The sequence below is a fragment of the Myotis davidii genome, unplaced genomic scaffold, assembly GCF_000327345.1.
Source record: "Myotis davidii unplaced genomic scaffold, ASM32734v1 scaffold148, whole genome shotgun sequence".
NCBI lineage: Eukaryota > Metazoa > Chordata > Mammalia > Chiroptera > Vespertilionidae > Myotis > Myotis davidii.
This window is the reverse complement of record NW_006299479.1, coordinates 4032474-4042485: the sequence shown is the minus strand read 5'-3', so window position 1 is coordinate 4042485 and position 10012 is coordinate 4032474. Positions and strand designations below refer to the sequence as shown.

Sequence of the window (10012 nt, the reverse complement as noted above, 5' to 3'; positions counted from 1 at the left end):
CCTCTTCCTGCCCGCCCCGGCCCCATTCCCTCCCCCCCACTCCAGGCCTTCACAATAGTCTGTGCCCATGGGTTATGCATATTGATTGATCTCTTTCCACCCACCCTCCCCTGCCTTCCCTCTGAGTATTCTACTTTCAAAGTTTCATTTCCAGTCATATGCACAACCACTGATTTCTGATGTGTTTAACAACTTGACCTTCCGTGGACCAATGAGGAGCTCTGTGGTTAAGAAAGCCATTATTTTGATTAATTCATTTGCTTGGAATTGAGTGTTAACTGTACAAAAGAAATACCATGTCACTCCTGCCTCAATAGCTCGTGGTTTGCTAATGAAGCAATTGGAAGATGCTTTAAAGCAAGATATAACAATGGGCCAGACTTATAGTCAATGGCTCCAGATAATAGTAAGGCTTCATATTTACAGAGCATTTAGTAGTTTTCAGAGCACTTCTTCACTTGTATTATTTAGGTGAAATATTGTTTTGGTCAGAGTTATTGTGGCTCTTCATGGTATAGGCAGAACTAATGCTGTGCCCTGGCATTTGGGTAGAAATGGGAAAGGTGAAACAGAGATGAAGGGAATCCAGGGAGAGAAAGTAGTTTGAGCAAGAGGCCGAGACAAGAATGAGCACTGAGTATGTGGGAAATAATGTGGAAACTGGTCCAAGCCAGAGTGGAGACAGATAATAGAAAATAACATTGTGTGGACCAACCGGTCAGGACCAGTTCTGAGCCCTTAATGTTTTTGGGGAAAGTGTTCAACATTAGAGTGTGGGATAGTTAATAATTTCTAATGATCAAACTGACTTATGTTAAATTATAAATTAAGAATAGGGCATGAGCCCAGCGGTGTGGCTCAGTGGTTGAGCATCGACCTATGAACCAGGTTGGTCACGGTTCAATTCCCCGTCAGTCAGGGCATATGATCAGGTTTCAGGCTCGATCCTGGTGTGGGACATGCAGGAGGCAGCCAATCAATGATTCTCTCTCATCATCGGTGTTTCTTTCTTTCTCTCCCTCTCCCTCTCAGAAATCAATAAAAAATAAAATAATAATTTAAAAAATAGGGCATGAGTGAGGAGGCACTCCAAACTTCTTACAACTTCCTGACTAGATGTAACATTTTGGGTTTTCTCTCCTATAAGAAGGTATCCTCCCCTCAAACCCCACCTTTAACTCACTCCTTAACCAGGAAGAGGTGTTAGTTTTCTGATTCGATAATGCTATCCTACCCTCACATTTAAATTGAAAGAAGTGCTGTCACCATACCAATCCATCTTTTGCCATCTCTTAATCAGAGTTCACTCTAAAGAAAATTTATTATTTGACTATCCAGTCTTTCTCTTTTAAAAAATTGTCTCCTGTACGCTGTGTTACACGGTGCCTCTCCACATTGCTCCACATCCCTGCCATGTATGTATCACTCACAGTGTACTACCTGTTCAGTGCACATAGGTGCCATTTAGGTGTACATTTGTTTAATTACAATTTTCTCTTAAACAAAAAAATCCAAGCAACGATAACTATAAACACCACTATCTAATTTCCTCTCTCTCAAATGTGTAAAGTCATTGTTGTGCTGTCTGGTAGAGAGGTAGGGTAACAAAAAGGAGGTTATGGCCCTAGCCTGCTTGGCTCAGTGGATAGAGCGTCAGCCTGTGGACTGAAGGGTCCCGGGTTCGATTTCGGCCAAGGGCACATGCCTGGGTTGCAGGCTCGATCCCCAGTCGGGGGTGTGCAGGAGACAGCTGATCAATGATTCTCTCTCCTCATTGATGTTTCTATCTCTCTCTCCTTCACCCTTCCTCTCTGAAATCAATAAAGAAATATATTTTTTAAAAAATGAGGTTATTAGGGTAATGGAGTACAAGAAATGATTGCAGAGAAGATAGAGTTTTCTTGTTCATTTTATGGTTGTCATAACTTTTTCTGACAGGGAGCCCTGAATTTTTGGTATACATTTTCTTATGTGATTATTTTTGCATTTCTGCAGGTACATTCTGAAAATGTTCCTAAAACTTAGTAATTGTTGGTATTTAGCTGAGACTCAAAAGCTGCCATTATTCTGCTAAATTGGGAAACTGAGTAAACAGAAATCCTCTCTCCCTCCTGCCCCCAGTCATATTGTCAGTAGTTACTGATTTTCCAGGTCACCCAGAATTACCACCATGGTTTTCTAGATTATAATGTTCACCTTATGCTATAGAACAGGGGTCAGCAAACTATGGTGTGTGGGCCCAATCCGGCCTGCCATCTATTTTATGTATGCCCTGCAAGCCAAGAATGATTTTTACATATTTAAATGGTTGGGGAAAAATAAAAATATGAAATTACATGAAATTCAAATCTCGGTGTCCATAAGTCAAGTTTTTCTGAAGCACCAGCATGCTTGTTCATTAGCATGTTGTCTATGGCCACTTTCACTTTACAACATGATTTCAGCCAATATGAGTTGTTTTCTATTGCCCATTTTTCTCATTTCTCAAAAGGTGTATGGCCATCATGAAAAACTTACTAACTTTTATTCACCTTCTCTCTTTTACCAAATCTGTCTCCTTCAGCAAAGGAATTCAGAGGTGGCTGATTTTCTGTTCCGGTTTAAGGTTCTTAGGGGAAGTGAGGATGGTTAGAAAGGCATAGGATGCAGATTTCACTCTGGAGTCCAGCGATGGGCCATGTGTGTGGAGAGGGGAGAGGGAGGGTCCACAAACCCACTGGTGAGTTTAGTGTATATACCCATATGTGGGTTTTTCTGGGGAGGGTATCCATAGCTTTCCTAAGATTTTTAAGAGGCCATGACCTCAAGAAGATGTGGAACGATCGATATATAAAAGATGTGTTTGGGGGAGACTGCTGCTCAGAGGTGTGGTGTGGGAGACTGATCTGGGTTCTATGGGAAGACCTCAGCTGATATGCGGGAAGAGCTCTTTGCCCACACACATCAGCCCACCTAAGTTTTCTTTTTTTTACCTTCTCTGCCACTCATAAAGGTGATAAAAATTCATCAGATTCACAAAGCGGTTGAAGTCAGATGGTGATGAAATCCCAGCATAATTGTCACCAGAAAACGTTCTGATTAATAGAAACTGCAGAGGAACTAATTTTATGAAAATAGCAAACGGGATTGTTTTAGCTGAAGCAAGCTGGGAGAGCGGGTGCTGATGCAAACAGCTCCATTGTGTGGTGCTGACAGCTCCAATCTGGCCGTTTATTTATTAAATGTCTTTCCGCTGTAAATTATTAAGCCTGGATTCTGGGAGACGAGGGAGCAGACAGAATAAGACAATAGAATGGAAAGCAAACCTGGACAGCTCCCTTCAGCATTATTGCAGCATTGTGTCATGTGAAAGCCGCTGCCTCCCTGGTTTAGAGAAGGAGGATGAATTCTCTCTTTGGTGGGGCTCAGAAATGGACAAGACAAGTAACATGCTTTGATTTCTAAATTATTTGCCAGTTCTTACAAATCAAAGTGTCCTTCAGGGAAAATGTAAACAGTTGGCTCAACAAGTAGGAGTCAGGTATTTTGTCTATTCTCTGAAAAGGCTGTTTTGCCCAAACAAGGAAGAACTTGGTCTACCTTAACATTAGCAAGTGCCAAATGAAATGTTTTAGGGTGCTCAGTCACCAGAAAATTGGGTTCATTTGGCCTGTTTGATAGCTAGAAAGGTCTTTCATGCTGGGAAGGAGTTCAAAGATCTGTTTTTTAAACTGAAGAATAGAAAAGGCCTGGCGGACAGACGGGTGGAATTCTGATTATGCGCATCGTCCTTTGAAACGCTGGAGTCCTGGTAAATGGGGAGGGGAGGGGATAGTTGGTTTGTGTGACTCTTAGGCTCAACGTTTAACCCTCTTTCTGAACAGCGTAACAGAGGATGGGGGCTTCACTTTTTGCCAAGCACCACCTCCTTATTTGCTCGGGGCTGGTAGTCATGTACCATTTATGGAAGCTTGAGAATAGCTCATGCATTCATCATTTGTTTATTCGTTTGACAAATATTTGTACTGAGTATTCCTGTGTGCCTGGAAAGTGGGGATAAAGAATGAACAAAACAGCCCTGCTCTCATGGAACTTACATTCCAGCGGAAGGAGCCAGAAAGTCAACAAATAAATGATCTGCTGATACAAAAAAATCTGCTGCTTTCAAGTGCTATGAAGAAGAAACGTGGGGTTCTGGAATAACGATGGATGAAGTGGCGTGCAGGGCGGGGTATTATTTCATACAAGTGAGGAAGGAAGATCTCTCTGAATAGGCGAAATCTTAGCAGTGACCTGAAGTGAGAGAGTGAAGAGCTGAGGGCCAAGTGAGCAGGAAGGCCCTGAGAGGGATATAGGTAAATTCCAAGAGCCGGAAGGAGGCCAGTGCAGCTGGAGCGGGGAGGGAGCTGCAGGAGCCTTGTAGGGCTGTAGCTTTCTTCTGAGTGAAACGGAAGCCACTTGAGGAGTTTTGCACAGAGGAGTGACAGTATCTGCCTTGCCTGCCAAAAAGCAAAACCAGAAGGAGCGTGCCAGATACCAGTTAATGCGGTCTCAGGTCAGAATGGGGCTCGATTCTCGTAACACTAACTAGCTTAGGTGGTTGCTTCCCAGTATGTGAAGCGGAAGGCTCATTTCTCTGCATCTGTGAGGTGGGTGAGGGTTCCCTGTTCTTTGTAAACAGCGTCTTCCCCTGGAGGGTGCCACGGGAGGTGACACAGTGGACTTTAGATCCCTTTGTTCGCCTACAGTTAGAAGGAGGATATGAGGCATCAAACAGCAGAGAATCTGTTAGCACTGGCCCTGCCCAGCGCTGGGTTTGCAGCTGGCCAATACGAAGCTCTTGCAGGAGAAGGGTTCTGCGAGTTCCGATTTCCTCTCCTCTGCGGAGCAGTAGAGGACTGCAGCCCTAGAGGCAGGCACCAGGCAGCTGCTGGGAGGATATATATGGCAAACTCAGCTGGAGCCTTTGCAGGAACATTTGGTAGATGGGGGAGGAAACTCATGATGTTTTATGGGGAGTGAGAGAGTATTAGGAGAACCATGGGGCTTCTGGATTAGCAGATGTCTGGAGGCATCGCTATAGCCTATGACAGGCCCGAGCCCCATGCTTCCTTACAAGATGTCAAGTTCACTGTGTCCAAGGAGCAGTTGAAAAATGCCTCCATTCATTCATCTGGGGTCACACCAATGAGCACGTTCAGTCTGTTCTCTCAGGGTATTTCAGAGCAGAGTCAAGCGGAGGTTTGGGTAGTGTAGTCTTGATCATTGAGCCCTGAGTGGAAAGAGATGGCCAGACCCACACATAAGGGTTTTAAACGATGGATACAACTCTGATTTGAGCTCCCAGCTGCTGAAATTGTAAGGTTCTTTTTAGAGATTGGTGCTGCCTGAAAGTCCACTGTGTCACCACCCTTGGCACTCTCCAGGAGAGGATGCTGTTTACAAGCCACCCCACAGATGCGGAGAAATGAGCCTTCCACTCCACATTGGTTCTGGGATTGAAAGACCAAATCCTCACAAAGGAGACTCAGAGCTAAATCAGGGCGAGGAATATACTTCTCTCAGCAGTGCCTGGGGATAGCCCAGCTTGAGAGTACAGCTCACAAATATTCCATGTTTGATCACTGAAGACCACTGTCCACAGGGAGGGGAAGAAGCCTTGAAGATTTCAGTTCCTGGAATTTCTGCCTCTGAACCGGTTTTGCTTATCTTAGGAGTACCATCCAAACTATCCCGAATAGAAAGTGCTAATGAATGAGGTTGCTGCACCAAGTCAGAGGCCCTGAAGGTAGTAGATGTGACGTTAGTTAATCTAATACATAAATGATAATCAATGGAATTGCTTCTTTGATTGCTTTGCCAGCATATTCCCCTGGTTGAGACAGGGGAGTCAGGAAGGACATAAGTAGGGGACAAGAAGGAGAAAGGAAGAAGTGATGAAGGACAGGTGCTGGAGGAATGACAACAATGAAGCCAGATTCCTTAAAGAGAAAGGAAGCACGGTGTGGAGCTGCTCCGCTGGGTGGTCCGCAGTTGAGAAGGATGGCCATTCCCGAATGAGTCATTTCCCCAAAGCCTCTGTTTCTGGAGATGAATGCGCACTGAGTAAACCAGATCTGCCTGGCCCCTTGATCATGCTTTGACCTAAGGAAAAAGGGCCTGAGGCAGTTCACTTCAAACACTAAATATCTACCATTCACTGAGCAGTGTTCTAGAAACGCAGGAGCTACAGTCCCTTTCTTCCAATTGTCCACACGGTACTGTTTGCGACAAACAAGAATAACACCCTGTGTGATAAAGGCCACATGAGAGGTAAGTCTGGGGGGTTTCCTAAGCACAGGGGAGGAAATAGAGGGGTCAGGGAAGGTTTCCAAGGTGACACTTGAATAGGGTCTTTATGAGTGACTGGAAATGAGCCCCAGAGAGTAAGGAGGAGAGGGATTCCAGGCTCAAGGAACAGCATATGCAGGCTTCTAGGGCTGTGAGAGAGAAGAGAATAGGTGATAGGCGAGGAGTTCAGAGTGTCTGGTGTGCTGTGGGCTGGGGCTGAAAGCGTGAGAAGGGGGAAGGGCAGCAGAAGCAGCTAGGGGGCATTGGGATAGTGTCATGAGACTGGCATCATGTGAGAAGGACATGAGACAGTATCTTTCAGATTCTGATGATCCACTGAAAGATTTAACAAGGGAAGGTATTATAACTTGTATATATAAAAATAATCTAGTCCATAAATCTCTCATATTTATCTGGTTATCTAGCCTTTGCATAAATTATGTTCAGGGTTGGGGTGTTCTCAACCTCCCAAAGCTGCCCACTTCATTGTTGGGTGACTGTAAATTTTACAAAATCTTTCTTATATTGAGCCAGACTCTGCCTCCTCATAATTCCTACGCACTGTGTCTGGCTTTGCCATTTGTAGCAACACAGGAAAGACCACTTTAAAAATATTTGAAGATACCAGTGCAACCTCCCATTAGTTTTCAGTTTCCCAAGTTAAGCACCCAGGGTTCACTCCTTCTTTGTTTACTTCATTGTTTCTAGGCTCATTACGACCGCTGTCACAGCTGTCTGCATTGTGCTTTATTAAAGCATCTTTCAGAATCTGGCACTAGAATTGCTCATAATACTTCAAATAAGCTCAAAAGACATGGAGTACAGTGATGCCATTACTCATTATTTGAGCTGGACACTCTATGACCATCAGGAACTCTAGTTTCCTTAGTTTGTTACTGGTCACATCCCACTGTTTGCTTTTACAGCTTTTGATGAACTGAAGCTTCTAACTCTTCTGCACACTAATTATTGCCAAACAAAATCTCCACTATACCCTGTATGTACAGTTTATTTTTGAAGTTTAAATATAGGACTTCCTATTCTTTAAACTTGACCTTGTTAGTTTTCCAGACTACTAGATTTCAGCCTATTAGATTCATTTTTAAAGTCTTGATTCTCTTTTCTATGAATCGAGTGGCTCTCCTTGCACATTTGATAAACATCTGTTGTATGTTTTCATCCAAGTCACTAATAAAAATGTTTTCTAGGGCAGAACTTGGTAACACTGGAGGTCTACTTCCAGTCTGGGTGTGTGTTCACACAGCTTGAGTTCCACCTAATGACCCATTTTACATTATTCATGAGTAACTTTGAAGATACATTGTACTTGGCATTTCTTCCCATTCAAATCAGTAAGTGTTTATTGTTGACCTCCTATCTTCTAGGTTCTGTGTTAGGCGCTGAGGACATGAAAATAATCAAGATATCATTCTTGCCTTAAAGAGCTTTCAATTTAGCGGAGGTGACAGGTCTACATACACCAGCTACAAATCAGTATGTGTATAATTAAGTATGTGTTACCTCTGATCTGTATTAGAGTTATACCTTTTTCAATATAAAACATAATAGGTAATAGATAGTATGCATTATATCATACTGTGCATTAACAGTATAAACAAAGTATACAATAATACAGAGCAAGGGGAGATTACTTCTTCATGTGGAAAGAAGAAAGGAGGGCTTCACGAAAGAAGGAACATCTTAACTGGCCTTGAAAGACATCTAGGATTTGGAGATGAGTGGAGATTGGAGGTGGGAAGATATTCCAGAGTGAGGAAATGTGACAAGCCAGCCACGGGGTAGTGAATGTCTTCAGAAGGTTCAGGGACAGCAAATATTCTCTTGTGGGTGGAGTGTCAGGTTCAGGGAAATGAATGGCAAGAAATGAAGTAAAACAGGGGGCAGAGGGTCTCTGTTAAGCCCAGATTTCAGGATCCCCAAAAGACCACCAGGGAGCGCCAAGTCCGACGCAAAAGCAGAGAGTCTTTATTCAAGCTAGCTTGAGCTCCCGGTTAGCCACACATACCGATGCAGCGGCAAGCGGCAGAGAGAGAGCTAGCCCTGTGGGAAGAGGGGTTTTATAGGGGGGTTGGAGTAAGGGGAGGAGAGAGGACTGTGGGCCCTGCCGATTGTCCAGGTGCAAGTCAGGGTCTCGTTCACCAGGATGTGGTTGTGTCTATGGCGCACACTTCCCTTGATTGTCATTGGTTAGTTTAAAGAACAGAGGCTTGGGCTTCTGGGAAGAAGCTCCTTGCTGAGCACATGGCTAATGGCTGCTGCCCAAATATGGAGAGTCCGGGGTAAGATGGAGGGCGTAGCCCTCGCCCTCTCAGTCTCCAGTGCCATGGTGAGGAGTTAAGGCTTTATCCTATAGGTAAAGAGTTTAGTCAAGTCAGAAGTAATGAAACGAGAATAAGTAGTATGGTCTGACATATCAGCTTACATGACTCTATTGACAAGGAAATGAGTTCAGCTTGGCAGACTTACTCTTAGTGAATCCACTGTGGTTCTGGTATTAACTGACCATTGAGCATCTCTTTAATGAGCACCTCAATCCATTTGTGTATGTGCATTTGTGTGTTTTATACCTTCTTCAGCTTCTATGTAGTTCCTGGCTGCTGCTTTGGCCTTTTAGACTCTTGCCTTTTTTGTCTTTATGCATTTGTTCTGCATTCTGTTGGTCTATTTGTTCGCCCACAGAGTGCTCTGACCTTTACTATTTAATGTGTCCTCTGTCTCTGGTATCTAAGCCATAGCAGTTCCTACCCTCAGAGCTAGCCTGGCCTCCACTATGGATTGCTCACCTGCATTCACGTTCCCCCATCTGCCATGATCTCTGCATTTTCGGTTCAGCCTTGTTCTAACCTGGTTTCATCCTTTGTGCTACTATCTTTGCCTCAGTTCTTCTCTTCTAGCTCCTTGACCTGTAGGTCGTACCTGTTTGTTCACTACTCCTTTCTAGGAACTGAATGGGGTAGTTGAAAAGACAGGACCAACACACAAGAAACTCTGTTAAAATTGATTGACAAATTGGATGTACTGACTATGGAGTAATGTGAATTTAGAGTAAAGATTGAATGGAGAAACTCAAGGGCCTTAGGAGAAACGGTCCTTTCTAGTCAACTCTATTTTTAAAGGGCTTGGATTTTTAGACAAACATTTCTTTGGAAGCAGGAGGAGAAATATAGGGTGGAACTTCCTCCGGACTGCCGTATGATTGGCTTCAAAGCTGCCTGTCTTAGAGGAGCTCCCTTGTCTGTGTTGTCTAGTAGTTGTTGCCACCAGAGAGGCCTTACCCGCCTCAAGGAGAGAGCAATTTAACGCCATTTCCAACTTAAGCACCATATCTACAGGGCGTGAAATTAGTTCCAGCAAGCAGCAAATTTGCTGCTAATAAAAATATTTAGCGATTCACTTGTCTTTAAATCAGCAGAATATTCCTTTACTTGCATCGATGCTTGTTTCTCCCAATTCTAATATTTGCTAATCAAACTAGCATTGTTTAGCTAACGCTGCGAAACAGCAAGTTCTCCAGATCTGCATAAATGTGAGTTTCCTGAGGAGGAACTTTTATCTCATTCTTTTGGTCAGAAATAGGCCTAGATGCTCTTTGGCTCATGGAGATGGAACACTCCCTGCTTTGGTGGTCTCGGAAATAAGGTTTCATTCTCTTCCATCTGTCAGTGTTATCTCCTGAGTCATT

General features: G+C 43.7%; 1 protein-coding gene across 1 annotated transcript in view; it reads left to right on the top strand.

Annotated features, from left to right (window-relative positions):
- Positions 1–10012, top strand: part of PKNOX2 (PBX/knotted 1 homeobox 2) — a 295550-nt gene that overhangs the window by 551 nt on the left and 284987 nt on the right. The gene's annotated exons all lie outside the window — the stretch shown is intronic.